We start from the raw sequence: 25,240 nt of genomic DNA on the forward strand, positions 1-25,240 counted from the left end.
CTCAAATTCTATTTCCACTTTTGCTGCTTTGGTTTCTGTGGAGCCACACCAGAATCAACCCAGATAGAGGTTTTGGTCCTGACTAAGTCTTGAGTGACACTCAGTTCTTATGCTGATGTTTCACAGGAAAAGAGCACTTCAATCCCTTCACTTTGGTTTACGTTTGCAGCTTTTCTTGCTCTTTAATCTTCAAAATTTGGCTTAGTGCATTGAGAATGATGTCACCAAACAAGGGCCCTGGCTTCAGCTGATGATCCTTTTGTAAAAACAGTTTCTGCTCTGCTTTAATTTATGGCAGTTGCTGAATAGCTAGTTCGGTTTACCAGCTATGCTCTGTCAGCTATTAATAAAGGTGAATTTCATGAAGGGTACGTTTTTCTTTCTGGCAACGGGACTTACTTGCTCAGTATAAATGAAACCCTTTTGTTCACCACCAGGGTTTCCATTGAATTATTTTCCCATTGAATGCTAAATATTGGAATGGGTGAAATTTGGCCATGGAATGGGTGATTCCTTTCATTTATTGTAAATGAGCCATTACTCAGCCAGTATAATCTGTCAATGCTCCCGAACAGTAGGAGTAGTTGCTTAAGACTGGCCTCATTGCAGTGTTTAAAGCAGTGTGTGATAGAGCCACTGACATGGCAGCACTGAAATCTTCCCCAGACCCCCATTTCTGAAGTGGAAACTGCACCCATCTGCTGGGCTGAGCTGGGCTGTCAGCTGAGCTCCAGTTCTTGAATGAAGATGGCAGAATCTCACAAAGAAGGAAATGAAGAAGAGGCCTGGGTGGTTTTATTGAACCTTATAACACGTAAGTGCCAGAATACCAAAGAGCTTGTAGCAGCATAGAAAATCCCCTCTGCTAGTGACTCCATTTGCACTGCAGCACTGTTCCGTTGCAGGGCCTATAAAGCAGATTGCTAACAAAAAGGTTATTCAGAGGGGTTCTTTCAATAAACCCAAAGGTAACAAGTATCCACTGAGCAGATGTCATGAGACTGAGCTGCACGCTGGAAAACTGCCGCAATATTTAAAAATAACGCTTTCTTATTAACCTAAGTACAATACTAAAAGTCTTTTAAAATAAAACTTTCCAGATGGCACCTGCATCTGAGATGCTAACAGGATGAATGCCAGTAAGCCCACTAATACTGGAAATGCTCTTAAGGAACAACTACAACTGATTGTACTGGCACAAACAAATAAAAAACTAATTTATGTATTCCTGCAGCTGCATCTCTAGCCAAAGCAGAGGCAGGAGTCAGGACCAATTCACAACTGACTAATGCTGTCTCATTCTTTGCAGATTTCTGGCATTTAAGTGTAATTAAGATTTATTGTTTGCTAACTTGCAGGTCAGAGCAAGCACTGCAATATGGATAACTTTTTGTCAACTAGTAAAATGCCTGTTAGGAAGAATCAACAAACCTTCCAAGCAGAACATGACAGAAATTAATAACAGAGTTCTCTGCATTTCAGCTGACTGTTGTAATCCAAACAAGATCAGGAAGGGATGGGCAGTAGGCTGAGGAGCCCAACTGCATATAGGCTACAGATAGATGTGTTCATGGCAGCACAGGGTATGGTAGGCACACTGTAAAAGCTGGTTGGTCTTGCTCCAAGCCAGACTTACTTACCTATCACCATCACTGCTATGCCCTTACTTTTCTGGCCTCTGATGCTTTTCAGAGGAATGCAGGAAGCAACACGGGGCTCCCTTCAGCCCTACTAATATGACCAAGTCAGTAGGGGAAGCAATCCACCACAGCTTGCCATTGTAGAAAAGAGGTGAAGAAGGGACCAGTTAGTACTATAGCTTGGCTGCAGAAATGATAAGGTCATGCAGAAGGACACGAGTTAGACCACCACTGGTCTGTGGCGTATCATTATCATGTTTATTTCACTTCTTGCCACTAAGCTGGCAAAACTATACACTAGCTGATGACTGGGACCTAAATATGGTGGGGGACAGAATCAGCATCAGGTATGGTGAATATTTTTAGGATTTGCATGGGACTTCAATTAGCACAGGTAGTATGAAGTTGAAGCTCAGAGTCTGGCTGACAAGGAATACAATCATAGAGTAGTTTGTTCCGGTTAAAAGTGACCTTCAAAGGTGAATTAGTCCAAGCCCCCCTGCAATAAGCAGGGACATCTTCAACTAGTTTGGGTCGCCCAGAACCGCATCCAGCCTGGCCTTTGAATATGCAAAATCACATTCTCATTCTTAGAACAGTATTTTATATTTCTGTCTTCCTCATAGCTAAGAATTTCCAAGAAGGTTTTTGTCATTAATAACTTAAACTTCCTGACACACCTGAGTTACCTGTATGTGACAGTCACTGCTTGACAGAGAGGTAAATGGAGGCACAGGAGATACTGGATTTAGGTTAATTTTTTTAATGTGCATCTTAAGCAGTTATTATCTTTGCAAAGAAGAGACAAATGTTGTCGCTTGTTTTTTTCAGACTCTGTAATGCCTGGGCTTGGAGACGTAAAGAAAGAGGTTTGCAAGGAATTAAGCTGGTTTGTCTCAGGTATCACAGCCTGCCTTTCGTTTGCTCCTGCTGCCAAGCCTGATTGCTAAGGTTAGGACTGCCTTGAATCTTGCATTTACACCTCTGCCAAGAAACCTCTACCAAATCTGGGTTTCTACACCTCCATTCTCCTAATCCTACTTGTTCTTTCTTTCATGTCAAATCTGTTCATAAGCTGAGGAGGAGAGACATAGGACAGGGATAAGGAAAGCTGTACAGATCCACTTCATTAACTAGGCAGTGCCAGCACCGTAAACAGAACTGGCTGTCTTGCATCCTGGCACCAAAGGATAGAGCAGGAATATATCTGAATGTAATCACTTTCAGTAACTTCAGCAAATAACAGAGGGCTGACTAATACCAGGAGCCTCTCCTACAGTCCATTTACTGCGTATGAGCTAGCTCCGAGATGCACTTGGCAGATGAGAATGCACATCAAATGTTTTGACCTATGGAAGAACAGTTTTCCTAATATTTTTTCAGTGATATTTTTTCCCTCAACTTTGTAATGTGACTCTGAAGATGGTCATGCCATACTTTAAAAGGAGACACTCTCTGTGTGTTGTTTAAGACCTTTTTCGAAGTGGGACAGAGGGTTACGTAGTTTTTAACTCCAAAACCCAGATGTTCTTTAACAGAGAAAAATAGAATAACATACATTAATAGCTTGGAAAACAATGGCAATATTTAATTAACCTTTAGAAATGGCTAATCTGTGAATCTGCACGTGTCAGCTCATCTTTAGAACAGAGTGACTGTGTGTGCCTTTGCCAAAATCAACATGCTTGTTCGGTGGATTTCTTCCACTGGGGATTCACATGAAGAACAAAAAAAGGAAAAAAAGAAAGTAAAAATAATTTTTTTTTCAGTTGTTTGACTTGAAGCATTCATGTGATCCAGATGACCTCGTCAGGGCTGATGCAGCCTGGTGTGCCACAGACCCAAGGTCTGTATGTTCAAGGCTTGGCTCTTAGCCCTTAGTCATTGGACCAGACAGTCTGCAGGTCTTGTGGGACCATTAAAAGCTTCAGTTTAGCAATGGGGCCGTTACCTCTTCATCGCTGACTCTTTCTATATATCCCTTTAACTTTGCTGCCATCAGTGCTTATATCCAACAGACCCTCTACCTGCCAAATCCCCTCCTTTTTGAATCCTTTCGGTAGAAATACAGACTATAAGAGGAAAAGAAGTGTTCCTGAATATTTGACTCCTTTCAGAGCCCCGCTTCCCATTTGATAGGAGCCCCATGCTAAAATGGCACAGACTATACCCCTCCTCCAGCTGGTTCCTAGGGCTATAAGGTGCAGGCAGATCACAGTCTCTCAGCATGCCGGAGAGGTATCTGAAGCATAAGGCTCATGGTGCATACGGGAGGAGTGGCAAGTACACCAGAAGGTGAAGAGATGGCTGGAAGCAACACTAATGCCCCTCCATCTGGAAAGATGAGTGCTGTTTAGTACGTCTGGAAAGCATTATTTCTGCAAATAGCTCAACCTCTTTCAGCTTAGAGGCAGGGATCCCAGCCTGCTGCCAAGCTCAGATCTCCCTGATGGCAATGTGGTAGGGGAGATGGTGAACAAGTGTACTAATGGCATAAAGCAGGAAAAACAGCATCCAGTACATCAGCTGAAGGTACATCAGGCATCTGCCCTTCTCCCAGAAGACTGCCTGTGACTTCAAATTGCATTAAGATGCACTTGTGTTTTATATCATGGGATCAACCCATATAATAAAAGTTTAATTGGGTGGGTGTGAGGGGGGACTCAGAAATTACTCAACTGATTGTTCCCAGTGATTTAGCTTCACAAGGGAGATATGGGAAGGGATCGGCCGTAATCTACTAGTATTCCTGAATATTTGCTTGAATTGTAGACCTGCAAAGATCTAGCTTTACATGAAACTCATCTGAAAACACTGACAGGTGCTATTTCATGTGCTTTCAGAAAAAATGCTTGACCCAAGCTTGCTCAAAACTTTGATTCAAATGCAGAGACCAGAGGGGATCGCTCAGCAAACATCATCAGGCCTTTGGCTTTGTAACAAATTCAAAATCAGTATGTACGGCTTCTCTTTAAATAGTTTTGAATGGATAGAGCTGAAGGCACAAGTTCCAATAAAATACTTGTTTACCTTCTAAGCATATTAAGTCAACAGTCTGAACATCCATCAGAAATGCACACCTTCTGTGAATTTCAAGCAGGACGATTTCCAAACTCCATCTCATCAGTGTACAGCCTGTTTTCTAATGATATATATTCATGATCAATGTGGGATGCTGTGCGTGGTAATGAACAAGTTGTAATGCAGCTGATGTGTGAGGGTCTTGTGTGTATTCTCATGGGTCACTGTTGACCAGCCATCTGATATGTGCCAAGTTTGGATGAGACAACATGGTGTGCAAAGCTCATGAAGGATTTCTGGAAAATGTTGCTTTGGTTTATTTAAGGCAGATTCGAAACCTTGCAAATGGGTTTTCTTTTTTTTTTTTTTCCCAGTGAAATTCAATAGATGTTCTCATTTGAAAATGTAAGTTGAAAATGTATTTTAAAACTCTTTAGGATTGGACTCCAGACCCTAACATACATTTTTGGAAAAGCATTCTGTTCTCAGACTTGACAATAAGGGCACAAACCGCGCTTTCTAAGCAGTTCCAGGAGAATTCTTTTACAGTTGTGGTGGGTTTGTCCATCGTTTCACAGATTTGTGGATGTTTGCCTCAAAGATTTCTTTATGGTGTTTCTTTCCACATCTGTCTCTGTGCTGAATGTCAGCCTGTTCTGGAATATTTGCCAAATTTTGTGTGACTTGAAGGACTACCCATAGCTCATATGCTTAAGTTTATGGAAGACTTTGCAGGTCAGAGCTGACATTCGTTTCCTTTTTAGAGGCTCCAAAATGAGTTTTAAAATTGTCTGTGGTGATTGAAAGTAACAAAGATACAATACACTGGTAGCGCATCATAGGTTTTGATGGAAGAAATCAAAATGCAAGGAATGAGTTTATAACAATAGGAACATCAAAATCCCAAACTCATTTTCCTTGCTTTAAGAAAGGGCTTTACATTTTCTTTTGCTATTCCATAGGTGTTTTCCACAATTTTCATTAACATTGTTTCAAAACTATTTGTTTGTCAATTCGTTTTCTTAGTGAAAAAGTAAAAATCGCCATATGGATTTGGGTTTTTTCCCATGGTTGTTTTGGTTGGGTTTTGTTTGTTTGTTTGGTGTTTTGTTGTTTCTTGGTTTATTTGGTTTTGTTCCGTCTTTTTAACTGTACAAAATAAAAAGTCTGTGAGCATTTTGGTAAAATATGATAGAACATTTCCAACAATAGAGAAAAATGATGCATTTTGTGAAGAATTGTTTTTGGATAAAAAGGGTTCTTTTCGAGTGAAAAGGCATGTCGTGCAAAAAATTCAATTAGTTCTAGTTTCAAGATCCCTATGGGCCATATCCTGAATAGTTATTGAGACAAAGCTCCCATTGAAGTCACTGGGCATACTTCCTGATTAAAGCCTTCAGGACTAGGTCAACTGGGAGTTTTGCCTGAGTAAGCACTTCAGGATTTGAGTGTAAACACAGCCACTGGGGAATAAATGGGTTAATACAGCAGCCTAATACAGTCTCTGCATTTGTAAGCTCGGCTTTATTTAAGGCAAGTGGATCCCTCTTCCTCCTCAGGAGGATGGCAGACATTTTATTCTCTGTAACTCACAGTGCTGGTGTCCTTTGCTTCGTGTCATCAAAGTGGTGTTATTCGGTCCGAGTCTTTCCCCACCGCCCTGCATCTCTCTCCTCCAAGAATGAATCCCCCATGTCAGTGTAAAGGCAAAACCACTTTTTTAATACAGTACCAAGGGAGGAATCCCCCTACCCCCTCCCAGCCAAGCCTGTTCCTCCATCCAGGCTGAGTTAGTCATGTCTGACTTCTCCTATTCACATTATGGCTACCCTTGTTGCTTTTTGGGTTTTGTTTTGCTTCCTTACTGTTGTTGTTTTTCAGCCAAAGCTGTCATTTATCATGAGAACAAGAGCAGCCATGTGTTGATTTTTCTGGATTCCTTTTGGACAGTGTCCCAGTGCTAATGAAGGCCCTTCCAAAGTGCTAAAGAGCTGGTGCCAAAATCAGTTACAGTGAAAACAATAGGGGAGTGGTGCACAGACAGCACATCTAGTGTGTGTGTGCGTGCATGCGTGTGTGAGCGGACAGAGCACTTACAATTGTGATTTCGGTCCCCCTCCCTTAAGGATAATAAATTCGACTGAACTAAGGGGCTCGAATTCACATTTGCTCAGGGTCTGAGGCCCATTAGAAATAAAAGCCAGTGGAAAAATAGATGGTAGATGTTCACACATTATGTCCTGGCTGGTCTGGATAATAACACAAAAATCAATGTTGTACGTAAGCTGTGGCAATGATGATGAAGCTCCTGCAACAGTCACAGGACCTTGAAATTCAGGGCTTTATTTCTGCTCATGGGTCATTTATCTAAAAACTTCTTTTTTTTTTTTTTTTTTTTTTTTTAAGGGCTCCTGAAAAATGCCTTTTTTCTTTCTGTTTATTTTTCTTTTTTTTTTTTTTTCTTTTCAATACACTTCTAAAACCCAGAACTATTCTGTTTCTCACACTTTATGAGCTGCTACATTTACAATGCAAGCTAGGTCTTACCATACCAAGCAGCAGTTACTGCGTGCTATGCTGTTAAGGTGCAGGATGGTAATGGAAACATACTTTTCCTGGGACCACGAAGGTGAGCGAAACCGAGACAGAAACATGCAGAAGGTGCACAAATCTCGGCAAACCATCTACAGAACTGCTGTCCAAACCTAAATTAAAGGCTAAATACAGGTGGTCACAGCACGGGTGCTCGGACTTGGAGAATTTTCGCCTGGTAGGAAGCGCACAGCTCCTGCGTTTTCCTGTTATTATTCATCTTGGAGGATTTATGCTTTTTATGAACCAAAACCACCGGGGAATTGCGCAGCCCAGCGAGCGCTCTCCCCCAGCCCAGTCTCTAGCCTTGTGCTCCATCTACCGGCTACCGGCCCCGCGCAGCATCCGCGGTGCTGCAGCCTCCGTTTCTACAGAGCCAAAGGGGTTTGGGGACCGGGGACCGAGGACCGAGGGGAAAATCTTCTCCCATCCCTGCGGATCGAGGGGAAAAACCTTCCTCTCTCCCCGGTCTCGGGGCCGCTGCCGCTCCGCCGGCGTAGAGCGCTTCCCCCAGTCTCAGCACCGGAGGGCTCCACCAAGCACATGACACCCAAAAACATTCACAAGGGAGTGTATGTATACATATACACACACATATATATATATGTGTGTATTAATATATCTTGCTCCTGACGGGGATCCAGCTACTTGTGCTGTTTTTCTGCAGCACCCATTCTTCTTTATTAAACCCCAAATGATTTAATCAAAATGATGTTTACCCAACATAGCTGGGAAGCAATACTTTCATTACCAGATGCCAATCTTTCTCGTGTGCATTTCGGTTGTGAGCAAGCTAGCTAATGTTTAGAGGCAGGTGCTGGTGGTTTGGAAAGGCCTTTCTGCGATGCTTCCCACTAACACTGCTGCTTATTCTGAATTTTGCTCCAAAATAAGAAATATATAGGATTTCAATAGAACAATCTCTATATTGGACAAATCTGATGACTGAATCTACAGATCAGTTTAATTTACACCTGCCATTATATATAGGCTTCCGTAATAAAAAATGACCTTTAACTAATTTACAACATTTAGGTTTAAATCCCTATTTAACATATAGTGTTACTGTAACTATGTACTTGATTTTCATGTTTCTCATCTTTATAGACATTACCTTCTGCAAGATTTGGCAGACTTCATAGGTTCTTAGGCCAGAAGGGCCATTACGCTCATCTGGTCTGATCTCCTGCATAGCACTGGGCATACAATTTCATACTGTGATTTCTTCATCTACGCAAGCAATTTGCAGCCGAGGTAAGTCATAGCTTATAGAAAGATAGTAAAAATATACACAGCCTTATGTATCACTCCTAAAATACCTGTCTGGACTTTAAAATTTTCTCCAAAACCACACTACTCTGTTAGAAGTTTCCATCCATGCTTACTCTACCCGTATCAGAAGAGTTCCTTAACCTTCCTATTTGAACACTAAACGATTTTAGATGTAACATTTATGCACATAGATCTTTCAGGAGAAGTCTAATTTATAAGCCGTCTCCTCTTCTTTCACCCTCTTATTCAAGCATTTCAACAGTGCAACAGATGGTCCTTGCGGGCCATTTGCTGTGATTGTAATTGTAGTGTCCCAAAGAAGGGCTGCTTTCTTATAGCTGAAAGTGAGTCTAAATTTCCTTACCTAGTAAGAATTTCAAATGATGCCTCAATTTGCCTTGCTGCTAAAGAAAACATGTTTCCCAACAGTTGAAGAGTGAAATCTGCAAACGTTAAAAAACAGGTCTCACCATATGGACTATCATACTCTAGGAGAGAATGGAGATTTTGAAGACAGCATAGAAAAGTCCTCATTTTTGTCTCTGTACCTTTGGATCCTGAACTTGGGATGACACAAATTATTTATTGATATCACTGTCACGTTTAAATCTTGGGGGGACTACTCTTAATTGTGTTCTCTAGTGATGCACCTTAGGAACACTGGCGTTACAAAAGCCAAAAGTTTTGTCTTAATACAAAAAGGAGGAAAATAAAAACATTCTTTAAGAGATTTTGGTTTAATTATCTCCTTGAATTTTGCAACCAACTACATATTATAGACCAACACAAAATATTTCTAAAGATTTAGATAAAGTTTATGATTCTATATGAAATTCTAGGGACCAGCTCTTGTAGAGCCATAGTCCTGCCTGGCTACAGAGTATTGTTACAGGTCTATAGACCTAAAGCTATGTGGTTTACTTTGCTTATCATCTGCTAAGGGACCTCCCAGCCCAAAAGCACTTTAAAGCTTGGGCCCTAATTTTCACATTATAGGCATTTGTAACTCTCAGGGAAATGAGAATTAGGCACCTTGGTTTTTCATGCTACTGGTTTTGTATTTTTTCATTAGTTGACCAGCTGAAGCAAATTCTAGGGTATGGGCATCTTCCTAAGGGACACTTTGGCCACAGGAGGTCTGTGACTTGGATGCACAGCAATGTTTTGAGCTTGACACATAGCTGACATTCAGGACTGTTAAGGCTCCTTGTATAGCACCTGAGGTCTTCTGCTGAGTTTATTCTATTCCTGTTTTATGTAAAACAGGTTTCAAAATCAGGTAAATGACAATGTAATAGAGATCTTCCTTCCTTTCCTCTATTGTCCCTAGGGCTAGGTATTCAGGGTACTTTCTGTTGGTAAGGAAGATATAAACTTGAACGCCGTGTGGATGTATAGGACCCTGAATCTGATCTGCAGCTTTCAGTCCTCAGCTGGGGCTGAGAAGTTATATTCACCCCTTTTTACAGGTGTCTTAGGTCTTTCCTTATGTACAGCTTTACAGTCTACAGACTTGAACTGATCCAGCCTCTTGACTCTGGGGACTGACTTTGTGCCACAGCTTGTTCACGTCTGTCTTGTATGAGACGTGTAAGTTCACAGACCAAGCAAAGGGATGATTCAAGCCTGTGATCTGAACCCAGGCTTAAGTCTAAAGGGTTATATGATGTCAGGTTCCGAGGGGGGAACAAATTTTTCTCTTATTTTACCAGAAAGAAGACAAAAGAAGAAGGTTTCTGTTTTCTCCCATTTTAGAACGTTAAATACATCTTAATAGCACTTATTTCATTCTTCAGCAGATTTTATGCTGAGCTCAACATAGCCAGGTCCATGGATAAGGTAAAAGAAACTGGGAGATTTCAGATGGAAAAGACATTGTGGAAGGAGGAGAAATTACTGAGGGAAATATGTTGATTTAGCCAGACAGGAAAATTGTATGTGCCAATTCAGATAGTCTGGATTATTGAGGTAAACTCTGTAATTTTGAACTACATCACGAAGTGAACTCATACAGTCAACCTTTACTCTTTTATGTCCTATCATTTTGGAAAATTCATAACCCAGATTAGATGACAGGACAAAGGGTAATGGGTTAAAACTTAAACAGGAGTAGTTTAAATTGGATATAAGGAGGAAATTCTTTCCTGTTAGGGTGGTGAGGCACTGGAATCGGTTGCCCAGGGAGGTTGTGAGTGCTCCATCCCTGGCGGTGTTCAAGGCCAGGTTGGATGAAGCCTTGTGTTGGATGGTTTAGTGTGAGGTGTCCCTGTCCATGGCAGGGGGGTTGGAACTAGATGATCTTGAGGTCCTTTCCAACCCTAACTATTCTATGATTCTATGATTCTATGACAGACTCCCATATCTAATGCAGAAAAACTAGATGCCTGAGAATAGGAAATACAGAATACAGCATGCTGAGCAGGAAGCTGTGGAGGTGGATCTCTGGAAAATGCCGGTACATTTTGCCTATCCTTATCTTGGAAGTTTTCTGATTTTCACATGTTCTCAGAAGAGTTTATTCTGTGGAGATGATCACCTTCCTAAAGTGGAAGCTTTAGCCTGGTCCAGGTTTAGGGCAGATGGCCCTATGAAGTCCATTTAGAAGTCTCTGGAGAATCATGGAAAGCTAGGTGTGCATAAGACTATGACTATCTCTGGTGGTGCCCATCTTTTACATAATTTCCTACCACAAGGGCATGGCAAGAAAGTTCTCATTGGCTTTATGAGGACTGCACTCAGGCTCAGAAGGGCACAATAAACACCAGACTGTGAGGTACCTGGTGTGACAGCACTGTCCAGTTTTGATTTCTTTTTCTTTCAAAGTTGAGTCACTGTGCACCTGTGTATGCAATGCTGGTGGGAACACAAACCACAAAGTGGTTATAGCACTGGGCTGCTCAGAAGATGTTTGGGCTCAGAAGGCAGAGGCTAATGAATCGTACATTACCTGGAGGCTGGTAACAAGTGAGAATTACAGAGGACTGTACTGGATTTGTTAAATATCTTTATCAATGATCCGGAGGAGATGACAGAGTGCATGTGTCACATTTGCAAATGACACCAGACTGGGGAAAGGGCAGAGAATGAGGACCCACTGATATGCTTGAGGACAGGGTCATGATACAGAGGGACATAGACAGACTGGAGGAATGGGTCAACAGGAGCCTTATGAAATTCAGTATTCTTGTGAATAGATAACTGGGGTTTCTTTCTGGAAAAATAATACCTGTCTGTATGCAAGGACAAAAACCTGCCATTCTGATTCTGTAGGCTTGGTTGTTAGGGCTTTTTCTTGAGACACAGGTTTAATGCCTCTCAGAACAAAAAGCGCCTAAACACAAGTCTATTATTTCTTGAGGGCAGATGGCATCTGTATTGCTTTGTTGTAATGTAGTTACATGTAATATAACTGTAATATGTTGTAAGATAGGCCCACCCTTGTACATTCTTACAGCAGATCCTAAATAGCTGCTGACTGTACTCTCACCACCAGAACTCATGGGCACATGTCCTCTATGGGTTAGTGACTGCCCTTTTCTGGAAAAACTGAAACTGCTGCCTCACTTGCACCTTGGATGTCATGGATTGGAATAGTCATTCAGCCTAAAGGTATGCCAGAGGGATTATGTAGCAGCTAGTCAGGATGTAGCTCTGGCTCCCATCTGAATGTAAGTGAAATGCAAAGTGTAATGTCTTTGACAGGACTGGCTACAGTGGTGAGGGATCATAACTAAAGGCTTCATATAAGAAAAGGAAGTCAAGAATGTAGCTCTTCAAAACAGGGTGAAAAATATGTATACTTTTCTGAATGACAAATAGAGTACTACATACGAAGCCTAGAGGTGGCAAGGAACTGTCACTTTCCCTTCCACCTTTGCTGCACAAAGCCCTACTGTGATTGTGCTCTGGGCTTTGCAGACCTTCTTAGAGAGGTAGGACAGGGTTTTTTTCCTATAGCTGTGCAGCCCCCTCAGAAGAAAAGGGGGTATCTTTGTTGACTTGTCTCTAAGAGAATTAGAGTGGAAACTTGTAAGTATGAAGGCCACATAGATACTGGACTTCAGTGCTGAGCTAGGTCATTACGTCCTCTGAGTGAATCTGGGCTCATGCTTTTTTGTTCAAAACAACTCGTCTGTAGAGCCAGATTGCTGAAAGCCAATACACAGGAATACATGGACGTAGCTACCTCATTTCCCTTCCTTCAGTGCCCTTATATGTGCTGCTTGAGTGATACGGCAGGGATTAAACATTTTTCCAGGCAAGAGATCTATAGCACATAGAAGGTTGATGGGGAGGGAAGGATAGCAATATAATTTATAAAAAGCTCTTAGAAGCAGCAGGCTTAGCTTTCTACTATCATGGAGTACGGCTGAAAATAGCAGGTAATGGGACCGGTGTCCCTTTAAGAATTCTTGAGGTTACTAATGGATATAGGTCATGGTGACAGCCTTAAATAAACCTTCAGTAATAAACAAATCATTTTGAGTTTTCATAAGATTACCATCACTCCGAGGCTGCTCCAGTAGGGCTAAGAATGCGTGAAGGAAATGAGCATGATAGATCATATACATCATACTGTCATACCCCAAGAAAAGGACAAAAAAAAATCTTTCAAGGAGGCTCACACTGTATTCCTGATAAAAGCTGTTAAGAATGTGCATTAATATTAATCCTCTATTTTACAATAAGCTATTCACTGCCTCTACACAAAATGCAACATTGCATCAGAGGAAAATGAAAACAAAACTTAGGAAAAAAGAATTCGGAAGGCATAAGTATCGTGTTCCCAGGATTTGGAAATTTAACGAGGGCTACAAGGAATACCCATGTATCCAAAATTATTGTAAGAATAATACGGAAGTCTATACATAACAGAAATTCCGTATCTCACTGTTTCCTGAAGTACATTCCTTAGGTATTGAAGCTTTACTTTGTTTTTAGTTATTTACATTTAATTTAAATAAAGTTCATAATTCTTTCCTATGCTAAAAGTGCTTCTATTTTGATAGCTTTAGTGCTTTCTTATAGTGAAGGGTGAGGTGCATTTAAACAGAAATATTGCTTGTTCTTTTTTGATGCTTCTGTATATCTTACCGTAATCAGTTTGCACTTGGTGTTCTCACTACTTCACTGAGAAAACTGAACTGGAGTTCAGCTGAATTGAGATGCGAGTAAAATAAGATTTCCCTCTTTTCTAACAAAGCCTTCTCTAAATTGAGTGTCACTTCATTACTTACGTAAGTCCCTTTCTGGAATACAAATGTCTCATGGACTGTTTTTAAACCTTTGATACTTCCTTATAAATTCCTCCACCTCCAAAAAGGAGCATAAGAGAGTGAAAAGCGATTTTGGTGTACAGCAGATAAGTAATAGGATTCATTGCTGAAGAAAAAAATGAGTTGAGATATCTTTATGGATAATGACCTGCCAATGATTGTAAATACAAGGTGACATCTTTAAAGATAAGGACATTCACAAATCGATTAGACAAATCAGTTAAGCAGGGCCACTCAGATATATAGCTATACTGGGACTAAAATATCCTACTGTATGGAACACATGGACTACTGCAAATATTGTAATGTCTTCTTCCTTGTGTCCATAAATAATAATAATCATAATAAACGTGCTCCTGCCGACAGCCTAAGCATCCCAGTAATGTGAATTGATTGTTAGCATTTTGCTTTGGAGATAGATTAATTAAGGCTGAATCACATGGCAATCCTTACAAAACTACTGTAAATATGACATCTAAATTAATACTAAATGAATTAATCACAAGCAGGGTAATTACAACGAATATCTAATGAATTAATAATGATCATTTATGATTCATATATATATATACCTGTACATACACACATGCACACTCACATACACAGGATAGTAAATTTGCTGCTGCCAAATGGAAGAATGAGATCTGTGATTTTTAGCTCTGTATGAGAGTTCCTACTGGTTTTCAGTGGTCTTAGCACTTCTCTACTGCTGGGCAAAATGGAGGGAGAGAACCTAGCTGAAATAACATCCAGGTATGGGTGGTGAGTCACTAACATAAAGCTGTGATCCTTCCTTCCTGTATAACACAAGATACCAGCATAGAAGTAGAGACATGCAGTTTCGAAGTCACTCTGGATGGACTTTGGATATATTTTTGAAGCGATGTGGAAGGATGTGGAAGCTGAGCACCTAAACAGTAATTGTGCTCTAGCAGCAGAGGTCTTCTGTGACTGGGTAGTTGTGCCAGGAGCTTCCTTTCAGTAATGATAGCCCTGAATTCTCCTGTCATCTGTTCATCAGCCTTTACAGGTTATCACTACTCAGAGTGAGGTTTTTAGTTTTAGAAATGGCAGTAGATACACCTGAAAAGTGTTTGGCTCATCCGTATCTTCCAGATCACAGATATTTTACTTTCCCACCATTTAAATTTCTTTTCCCTCTGTCATCTGACCTACTCCTCATCCCCTCAGTCTTTTCAAAATCTAACCCAGTTTTTTTCCTTTTCAGCATCTTCTATCTACCTTTGACTTCAAACTTTGTGAAAGTGCCTCCTACCGCCACCACTTAACTTCCATTGAATCTCCCATCCATTACTCTGCTATGGGGCTGAAATAAGGCATCTTCATCCATTAAAAAGTGTTTGTCAAGGCCAACATGACCTTCTCTGGCTGCTACCAAGGTTTCTTGCTATTTTCACATGTCTGTGACTACCAAGTTACCAACGATAACTCAAATAATCAATTTCTCATTGATTATTCACTCCTCAGATATCTTTGACCGTGCTTCCCTCCTTCTCAGCCCTCCCTTTACAACCACTCTTTCAGTGATTCTTTGTTATTTTGACTCTGTCTTTAACCTGTTCTCATTTTCACTGTGCGGTAATCCTTTGGCAGTCCATTCCCCTGTCCATTCTGATAGCTCAAATGGCCATCTCTTTATCCTTGACCCACTGTCTGGACATTCTCTCTTTAATCTTCTTCTATGGCTTTTATATTGATATGATGTTCACTTCAACTTAAACTCAGCTTTGTATCAACTGGATTCTATTTTTGTCTTTTATTTTCCTTCCTTATCCATTACCAGTATGAGTTCCTTGGGCTCCTTGGCAAAGTGACATGGTCGGACTCTCACCAAATGGTCCTGGCAGTGTCCAGACTCTGGAGGCTGTAAGTCCTTATCTTACCAGGGCTGAGAATAGGCCAAACCCTTTTCCTGGATTTAAACATCTACCCTACATTTCAGGAGCAAACCTCATGCCTGGTACCAGGAGTGATTCCTCAGTCTAACAGTTTAGCTCTGGAACTGCGACCTTCTCTGCCCAGTTCTTCTCAGCAGTTGTTATGTATCCCACTGAAGGAATGTCAGTGTTCATGTGGTTTACATTTTGTTTCTTCAAGGGTGCATGATAGATCAGGTAAAAAAAAATCTCTGCATATGTACATGTACACAAACACACAGAGTTTGCTTAAAAGTCTACAACTTGACTCGTCTAAATAATACAAGAAACATGTGAACCTAGGTAAGATTAATAAAGCCATAAAGCCTCCATGCAATTCTACTGCCTTGATTTCCTCCTCATTCTGGATGTAGTCTTTGGGCTTCATTCAGAGCCATTTAGGAAAAGCGAAAATATTTTCTCTGCAACACTGAAATGTCTTTTAAACCTAAAGTTTCATTCAGCTCACTTTAGAACAGTTGATCTTGTCAATAAAGAGGGTTTTCCTATTACAAAGGCACATCTTTTTGTTCCCTTCTTTTTAAACTCTTTCTTGCTGCCATCTCAGTGTCTTCTGTGTGTGTGTTCCAATACCTGATTCCTTTGTTTTGCTGCTGGCTCTTCTTTCCTTTCCACTTCACCTGCAGACTAGCTGGAGTAAAGTGCTTCTCCTTGCTTCTGCTGACCCCCTTGGCATTGTCTGTTTAGAGTAGAGACATGAAGATCTCTATTATAGCTAGTCTGCGAAAGACATACTTTTGGCCTTGTGAGTGAATACACAGTGACATTCACTGATACAATAGTTTTCATAGGAACAATTTCATCATATTGAACACAACTGTGAATTTACACTTGCTATCTTTGACCCATTTTTTATCTCCTTTTTCTCCTATTCCCCTCCCATCAATATACTTGGCTGACGCTCAGCAGAAAAGACAGTGCAGTAACCTAATTCTTTCTACTCCTTCCCAGCTTTCATGTGATACCTTTGCATAGTTGTGCAGCCTGAGACCCCCTCATCGCTTGAATCAGTACTCCTTATTCAGCATCAATCTGGGCAAAAAATGTTTACCATCTGGCAAATTATCTTCCTGGCCTACCACACCCACATAGAAAACGGGAAGGGGGCTCAAAAGGTCATGGGGTCCAGCATTTGCCCCAGGGCAGGATCAGCCCCATCTACAACATTCCCAACAGATGTTTACCTAACTTGTTCTTAAAACCTTCAAATGGGGAGATTTTCCAAGCTCCTCATGCAGTGCTCAATTCTCCTTGCAAATTCTTAATGATCCTCAGTGTCCTGAGCTCTTCAATTACAACCTCTCACATTCCCCCATTAAATTCAACCTGCTTATCTGCTCCTTCAAAGGCTCTACACAGCTCTGGCTCCATCTGTCCCTGGTTCTTTATGAGAGTGTCTTCACAGGGTGTCTGGGTGACTTTGCCCTCTTACTGATTAGCTATTTAAACCCCATCTCTCTCCTCACATTCTGCACCCACCCATCTCCCTATCTCCATCTGTCTGGCTCCCTTTGCCCCAGAATCACTTCATCAGACTTTCATTTTCACTTTCAAGAACTTTCCCCTTAAACTCCTTCTTTTGTGAATAAGCAAACTCTAGTTCACTTAAAAATGTGCTTTTTAAAGGCAAGCCCTCCCTCCCCAGCCCAGAAGTTACCATTCAGTCTGCCACCCTGTGCACCCAGCCAAGTGTAGGGTTTTGTTTGCCTTCATTAGGCTGTAAACTCATTTTGGGTGGGGCTGTTTTCTGCCCTTTGTTCTCCACTGTGTTGAATGTGCTGACAGCACTGAACTCTTGATTATTAATAGTGCAAACAAAGCTTAAAAAGGGATGGATCAAAGGAAGGAAAAAGGGAAGGCAGAGGGAATATGAGGTTTTGTTTACAGCAGCAAGGAAGCTTCAGCATAAATGTGTCCTGTTGGGATGTGTTGAACACCTGTTAGGAGGAGGTTGTGGATAAGACGGTTACACAAGCTGAATGAAGGCAGTCTCTGCATCTCCCTAAAATGTTCAGAAAAATATCTATTGAGTATAACAGGTCAACACTTTGCATAAACTAATCTGAATAGAGGGAGACAAGAAGTAAATGAGTGAAACTTGAAAAGCAAGGGCAAATAGGAGGCAGGAAAAATGCCACTGACCTACCACAGGGTTTACCTTACTTTGGACATTCAAGTTCACTTGCATGTGTCCACCTTGCTATACTCTTGAGTTATAACCAATTCAGTGCTGGCCATGTTGTCACAGTACTAAGGCTTCTGAAAAGATTAAGCAGACCTTGACGTGTTCCATACTCATGGTGTCTGCATGTTCCTCTATGTGGAACTGCCAAGCAGATGCAGGCAGTTCTGACCCTACCTCATTCCATCACTCTGCCTTCAGCAGACCCAAGGTGGTACAAGATGGGAGAGACCAGAGCTGGTGCAAGGCCGCGTATGGAAAGATAGCGTGGGACATGGTATAGAGCTTTCTGATGGTGTTCAGAGGGTGATCAACACAGCAGAGAGTGGACCACACAGACCACCTGAGGACCTCTGACTGCAGCCATGAGGGTTTCAGAGTTCTTGATGCACCAACCACTGATGGCAGAGAGGGAGCACAGGGATAGAATGGCTCAAATAGGGCTTTCATATGGATCTGGGTGGGCCAGGACCTCCAAGGAATTGTGCAAGGCATTTGCTTCCCTTCTTCAGTGCTAAGGCACTTCAGACCCGACACCCTCAGGAAGTCCTGAGGCAGATTTTCATTGTCCACTGTCAGCAATTTACACCACACCGCTGCAAATCTGTTGCTGACTGGACTATAATTGGCAAGCTGGATGTTAGTGCTGTGGTGATAGAAAGACAGGAAAACTATTATTGATGGTTTCCCCACCAAAATCATGGCTACCACAGAAGAAATAAAACACCCAGATTGTGCTGGGAACATCACTGGCAGAAGTATGCTCATTGTCTGCCTCTGTGTGAATCCAGTCTTTGGACAACCATCAACATCAATGTGGGATGTGCCAACTGTTTACAGAAAACAGGGTGCTAATGTCTTCTAGAGTTAACCTGTCTGGTTATGAAGAACAGCATTATCTCAAAGTAACATGAATATGAATGTTATTGCCTGCCTCCCTGCCATTCAAGTGACCAGTGACCATACACTGTGTTGGCTCCTGAAGGTGTACCCGGATGAAAGAGCACTTGGGGAGAAGTGGCTACACTCACCTCAGTGTTCAGGGAGTGTGCACCCGGCTGACTGTGGGTGAGATGTGCTGCCCACATATGTCCACCCCAGAGTCTCTAATGTTACTTGTATTATTAGGGCAGGCAATGCATGGCAGGACATATGGATCAAGAAGGGATGGGGGACTTCCACCAGGAATAGAAGGATTTAGGTGGCTCACAGGCCCGCTACAGGCAATCAGAGAGTGTAGCTGTCATCACAGAAGCTATGTCAGTAAAGCAAGGGGATTGGTTTGTAAGGTAAAAAGCAATTTAGGGAAGTGCTGTAGCACGTATATCAATCTGTCTATTTGCTATTAATATTATGATGAGAATTTATTAAAAGTTTTAGTTTAAACTTCCTGCCTCTTTATTTTTGTGAAGAATCGCTGAATCAGTAGATGGTGTAACCAGTGGGTTGTACAAACACAGACATCCCCGCTGTTGTGATATAATGAATGCAAATGTTAACAGAAGCAAAAAGTTCAGTGGGCAAGGACAAGCGGCACACAAGACGGTGTCAGTGGCTGCTGAATCCCCCAGACCCCAGCACCTGTGAGAGCACAAGACAGGGGTGAGCAGGGGCTGCATTGCCATGCTTGCTTCCCTCCCAGGAGTTCCCTGACGCACCAGTGCAGGCGAGAGCCTCCAGTCCTCCCTTTGGCTACAGCAAATGATAAAAGCAACCCAGAACTGAAGGACTATTTCCCCTCTAGCTCTTGAGGATATTTGGAAGATGTTTTTCCAATAGGATCTGCCTATTGGGGTTAAGTACAATAACATTTCGGATACTGATTTTGTTACACTGATGAGAATTGCCATCTCAGTATTTTCGAGGAAAAAGCCCTGACTTTTTTTGCTTGAAAATATTTTGCTTTGAAATTAGCTTCGAGAGCTAAAAATGTATTAAGGAACAATTTTTTATTTCAGATGATTCACATGACTCCAAATGAGTTACTTCCAAAAAAGTTCTGTTTTGATAGAAAAAAAGACAAATCATTTGAAACAGTAACATATACTCCTCTGCTCAGAACTTAAAGTCTGTTAACAAGATTTTACTTACATTCATACCGCCACGTGGTGTGTTAGTACTAATGTTAATGTGAAGCCCAGGTTTAATTTATATCACCATTTGAGTAACCAAGACCACATTCAGGGCACAGATACATCTAAAACTGCTGTGCCTACATAAGAAGAGTTTAAAGACAATCTACCTCCCGGGCTAACTGAAGAGATGATGTGATCCCAAAAGGCTGGGGAGGGGGAAGGGCACAGCAGAGAAGAATTGAAAAAGAGAGAGAGGGCAGGAGAGGGAGGATGTGTGCATTAGGGAAATTGCCAATAGGGTGGTTGGAAAAAGATTAATTACAGCAGTAGCAGCGTAACAAAGACAAAAGAACTGACTGGGCTTGATGGCCTTCTAAGGTGGATTTGTGAAAAAGGATGAGCTCGAGTATCCAGTTCTCCTTTAAAGCACAGTGGTGGCAATCTGTGCTACTCAGCTGACACCAGTGGTATTATTCCAGGTTTACACCACTTTCAGTGAGAGGAATTTACCTCTGATTCTCTGACTCATGCCTAATATGTCACACTCTTTCAGGCAGATAGCCAGCTGGGTCTGCGGTGGTTCTCTGGGAAATGGTGCAATTCTCCCAGGTGTTAACAGCTGAGGATCAACTTCTGAAAAGGACAAGATTGTTGTCGTGACATTTGGCTCTGTATTTCATTTCTTCCTATTGAAAGATGGGTGTCTCCCTGTTTAATGTGAATTAGCTTTGTGGCTTTGTTCATACCTGCTAAACACTCCCCTGTAGTTTCCCAAGCATGTGTTCCTGGAGAACATCTGTGGAAATGTTGAGGGCCTGGTGTAATCATCAGAACAGCAAGTATGCCCATCAGTGAACCACATGCCAAGCTGGTTTCATGAAGTTAAATGGAAAGGGTTCTCAGAGTTCAGAGGATGGCTGCTCTTCTAATTAACAGTATCTGTGATGTTGCACTGCACCTTCAAATTACATGTATGCCTACAGCTCACCAGAACATCCACCCTTCCTTCTCACAGCTGATTAGTGATTCTTTTGCACATGTATTTGGATCTTGAGGAATTTCATTTCCTGATGACAATTTTCTTTATCTCTTCTGTCAGTGAGGGAGTGCCTCTTCGTCCAGGGCAGAACCTGGTAGAGAGGAGGCAGGGTTGCGGAGGCTGCTTACACCACTCATGCACATTAGAGAAGTCCCAAGGGACACCCTACCTGGTACCGCAGTAGCCTGTGAAACTGGCTTTCAGCAGGGCCCGCAGCTCCCACCTGGGGACACTCTGGGAGGGAGGCAGGGAGGAAAGGGACCACAAAGGTGGTTATTTATGCTTGGTGGTGATGCTGAATCTGCGTTTCTGCACTTCGAAGGAGTTTAGGATTGTTGCACCATTGTTTGGGGTCAATTGCTATGTGTAGAGCAGGCACAGCATGCTTTGAGCACCCAACACATCCCCACATTTACAGCTTGAACCTTCTGAAGAATATGGGATATTTAAGTGCAATGATATCTTCCTGAATGCCAGCCCACCTTCAGAGACCAAGCCTTCAGGTTTCATCTTCAAACCAGTGTATGCTATATTTTCACACCACTCACTTCTCCCTACAGCTTGCAATTTCATGTCTCTGTGCAAGTCTGAATTTTATCTGCAAGTGCATAGCTTTGCTTGAAGTCCATCAGCAGCTAAACTCTGCTCTCAGACAACCTCAGGCACGTCCATAGGCATCTGCAGGAGGTCAGAGCGAAGATCCAGTTCTACCCAAAGGGGCTGATGAAAAGTCAGAGACTGAAAGATGAGGTCTTTTCTCTTTCATTCCTTAGGACACAAAGAGTTATTTATTTTAAAGACTGACTTAACATCATTGTAATTAGCTTCACAATGGGTGCCTGGATGCTCCAGCCTGGACCAGGGACCTCTTGTCCTAGGCACTAATCTTGCCACTGTGACCTTTGGTTCATTGAATACCTGGGTGTATCTGTCTGATCCTCCCTTTTTTATTTTTTATAAGATGAATTTACATTTCAGAGTCCATTCACATATGCTAACCTAGTTATGAGCCAGTTTCGCTCTTCATGAACTTCCTGCCTACAGGCATTTTTTGTAAATTGCTGTAATATGATAACTGGAAATCCTTTTTACTATCTCGAAACAGGAAATAAACATCCTGTTGTGAGAAGAGAATTAGAATTATGCATGATGCATCTTTTGTAATTTACTCAATCTTGATAAAATATATTATGTAGGAGAGACTTCTGTGGCATGAAAGCAAAGATGACCAGCCCATAAATCAACCTTGAGGAGAGAGTATGCTGAATCCCTGTTGAATAGCACTGAGATAATTTTTGTTCTGCTGGAGTGTTGGTAATCTTTTGCCTTTGGGGCTGATGAGGAATTAGTGAGATTAGAAAATATTTAGAAATTCAACAGATTTGGGTCTGCAATTTGTTGATTTTCAGATGAATGCTCAAATAATTTGCACTTTCTGTCACCTAATGCCTTATATTGGGAAGCTGTTTCCTCAAATATCAGAAGTATCTGCCTGCAGAACATACGTACGGTTGTCTTTGTGAGCTGGAGATTGCCTTTTCAGCAGTGGGCAAGCAAAATCTTTGGTGCCTGAGGTCTTGAGGTATGTATTCTGCTTGTCATCCTTGTATTTCTCAATAAATATAAATAAAGTTTCTCTTCTTAGTCTTTTTAAAACTGGATTTCTTTTTCTCTGTTGGAATTATTTACATATTTTTTCTTTTTCCTCAGAAGAATCCTTTCCCTATGCTTTTTATCCCCCCCCCCCCCTTTCTTTTTAATAGCATATAAGAATACAAGGTATTGCTGGAGGACTTATGAAGTTGTTCTTACTTTAGGCATCAATAGGAATTCTAAAGAATTGCTTCTCATTTCACACATCTTACAGGTCAAGTCAGTGATGAATGGCATTTAAAAAAGGAAAGAGCCAGCCACATTACTGTAATTTCTGAAAAGTGTCTTGATGATGATTTGTGACAGAGGGATGTTAGGATATCTCTGTTACACAGCATTGGAGAAATTATACTAATGACAGTGTTTGGATTTCTCCTGTCATTACTGGACCAAAATATTAGGGCAAATATTCTTTGTATAATATTCCTTTCTAAGTGATGCTACACAATTATTTATGAAGTTGGAGTTCTTTGCTATACTAATCAAAATATTATGAGAGAAATAATTCCAGTTTGGCACACATTTATAAACACTGTTGAAATGTTTGAGTGCTTGCACCAGCTGTAGGACTGGAGTTTTTTGGGCTCTTTCTTTCTACGCATGTGTTATATTTTCATGTTTTGTGGAGTTTAATAGAAGTAGCTTTCAGAAGAATGAGAAGTAAGTGCAAGACAGTGCGTTTACACAGATCAGTATTTAAAATGGGAGAAGGGGTTATTAGTCTGCCTTTATTCAGATGCTGCTAGTCCAAATGGATTAGAGCTGTTTAAACCTGGGATTTTTGAGCCTAGATAGGGTCCTTCAAGTGAACACTGAGGTTTCTAAAACAGACTCTTCTTCCCCCCACTCCCATTCTAAGAATACAGTTTAAGTATTTTCACCAGGCATGTTTTCTGAGAAGTGGCTCGTGGTTAAAGGATAGGTCTGTGAGTCAGACATATGGGGCTGTAATCCAATGTCTGCATTGGAGTCACCGAGCTTTGTCTACCCTGATGGGTGCAGGCAATCACACTGCTCCTTCACCCACACACCAACCTGGACACATGCAGGCCAGGACTGGAGCAGCTGCATTACTGTGGTGTTAAACATGAACAACTATATCCTTCCTATTACCATGGCTTATTATGTGTTTGTAACCAAAGCGCTGATTACACAAGCCACACACTGAAATATTCATCTCTCCAATACCTGCAAGACACATTCCACATAGCTCGTGGAGCAGGAGCCCTGGGAGCGCTTCATGGGAGGGAGGGAGGTAGTGATGAGTTGTCTTCCCACTCTGCTACCAAAGGGGATGGGTCTAGGCATTTGCCTGGTTCCCAAGGCAACCAAGCAATATTGACTTTATTATCCTTTGATGATTTGCTTATTGCCACAGCTGGGAAGTCAGATTATTAGGAAGTCCCTGTGGCGGTAGGGTCCTGCTGCTGATCATGAGTGTGAAATGCACTTGAACTGATCAAGAACCACAGCTGGGCCACTTTGAGATTATTACCTTGGACTTGTGCCTATAGAGCCCCTGGACTGGAGTTGGTTCCTGTCCGTCAGAAGGCAGACAAAGCACATGTACAGCTGTCAGCACCTGTAGGTCCCTCAGCTCTGAAATCAGGCAAACTACCAACCTTTTCCTTCCAGTGCTTGCTTTCAAAAGAGGTTTCAGACACATTAGGAAGCTGTGATTCCTTGTCTTTATTTGCTTAATCTGTGCTTTAACGTATTCTTCGTTCATTTTCAGAAATGACTGCAACTGCAACATGCTGGTGCCTTTGAAAGTGATTAAAGAAGAAATGTCTCTGCCTCAGAGTTTTCTGATAAGGACCCAGTTCTGCATCTTAATGCAAATGGGCATGCCCTAACACCTCTCTAGAACATCAGACTTGTTCTTCCTTGCTTTGTTTGTCATTTTAAACAACAAAGTATCGTCAGCAGAAGTTTGTTTTGCTCTTTGTATAAATGTATAGATGAACACTCCCCTTAAGTTCAGTGGGGTTAAGGTTTCGTTTGTATAGTTGTGAGCCTCCAAGGATTTTCTGCAGCTTAGTTAGTGTGCATAATGACACTCTAGAAGTGTAAGTTGCTTTTGCTATTTTACTGACTTATTAAATAGTGCAGTCTTGCTTTGGAATTATCAGTTGCAGCTACTTACACGGTGACCATTTTCATCTCCACAATCAGCTTGCTCTGAGATGAGCTTTTGCAGCGTGGAGGGTGTTGAGATCAGTCATGCTTTGGGAATCCCTGTAGCTTCATCCATCTGGGTAGGCCAAAGGGGGAGCTTTCTCTTTTACTCTGAATTTCTCTGAATTAGTGCTATTGCATTTTCACTTTTGTACCCTTTATGCAGTTGAGGAAACTTGTTCTCTTCAGCTCCCATACACCTTGCTAGTGGGATGTACTCTCATACATTCCACCTAAGGTTTTGTAGCTTTAATGCTGAGATTGAAATGGCATCCTCCATCATCATTATAGGTACCAGCAGGAGTTTCCACAGAAGTGTAAAGAAATCCCAGTTATTCAGGGAGCTGATTATGC

General features: G+C 41.6%; 1 long non-coding RNA gene across 1 annotated transcript; it reads left to right on the forward strand.

Annotated features, from left to right (window-relative positions):
• The first annotated feature begins 22,283 nt into the window (after positions 1-22,283).
• On the forward strand, positions 22,284-24,631 carry LOC136009386 (uncharacterized). The gene is made up of 3 exons (XR_010610534.1): positions 22,284-22,369; positions 22,465-22,637; positions 24,444-24,631. It is a non-coding gene; the product is annotated as an uncharacterized LOC136009386 (long non-coding RNA).
• Positions 24,632-25,240: the final 609 nt, after the last annotated feature.

The sequence above is a fragment of the Lathamus discolor genome, chromosome 2 (assembly GCF_037157495.1).
Source record: "Lathamus discolor isolate bLatDis1 chromosome 2, bLatDis1.hap1, whole genome shotgun sequence".
NCBI lineage: Eukaryota > Metazoa > Chordata > Aves > Psittaciformes > Psittacidae > Lathamus > Lathamus discolor.